This window comes from Osmia lignaria, unplaced genomic scaffold, assembly GCF_051020975.1.
Source record: "Osmia lignaria lignaria isolate PbOS001 unplaced genomic scaffold, iyOsmLign1 scaffold0075, whole genome shotgun sequence".
In the NCBI taxonomy this organism is placed as follows: domain Eukaryota; kingdom Metazoa; phylum Arthropoda; class Insecta; order Hymenoptera; family Megachilidae; genus Osmia; species Osmia lignaria.
In genome coordinates this window covers 77,501-78,157 of record NW_027478216.1, presented here as the reverse complement: position 1 = coordinate 78,157, position 657 = coordinate 77,501, and the positions used below count along the sequence as shown (strand labels likewise).

The window sequence follows — 657 nt, the reverse complement described above, 5'->3', positions numbered from 1 at the left end:
TGAACAAAATTACGTCCCTGAATTTAAGAAAAGTCAAGAGGTGTCAGAAATAAAATCCTCTCTGATACGTTCAGAGAGGAAAATAAGTATGGAGAGAGGAGTAAAAATGAAAGAAGTTTTAAGGCTGGGGAAACTTCTAAAGGAGAGAGATTCCAACATATCTAATATGTACATTTAAAGCAAGTCCAAGGAACTCTCTCCGTTAATGTTTGAAAAGGTGTGTGCAGATGGAGGAGAAATGTATAAAGTACAGAGACGAGGTTGGTGGGCCCGCTCTAATGATAAAGATTATAAAATTTGGTGGCAAAATGACCAGCATGATCACTGTACGCGCTTTCTCGATTTGTATAGCATGCCACTGTCCGCGCTATCTTTTATTATATTGTCCAGCGTGTGTGGTCTACGTGCTTGCACGATGGATGCACGGCGTGAAAGTGATTTTCGTGCTTTATGAGAGGAGGAGGAGAATATTTGGCCTCTATAAGAGGTACAAAATTTATGAAATGTGTGTTACATACAAAGAGAAATGGCTTAACGTCGATCGGTCTTACAGGGAGGGCCGACGACGAAAATTTAAATTTACAATAATAACTAAGCTCCCTGGTTGATCCTGCCAGTAGTCATATGCTTGTCTCAAAGATTAAGCCATGCATGTCT

The 657-nt window shown here is 40.0% G+C and overlaps 1 non-coding gene across 1 annotated transcript in view; it reads left to right on the top strand.

Annotated features, from left to right (window-relative positions):
* The first annotated feature begins 597 nt into the window (after positions 1 to 597).
* LOC143307753 (small subunit ribosomal RNA) overlaps positions 598 to 657 on the top strand; it is a 1,923-nt gene continuing 1,863 nt past the window's right edge. The window contains exon 1 of the ribosomal RNA XR_013064834.1: positions 598 to 657. This exon is cut by the window's right edge and continues 1,863 nt beyond it. This is a non-coding gene — a ribosomal RNA (small subunit ribosomal RNA).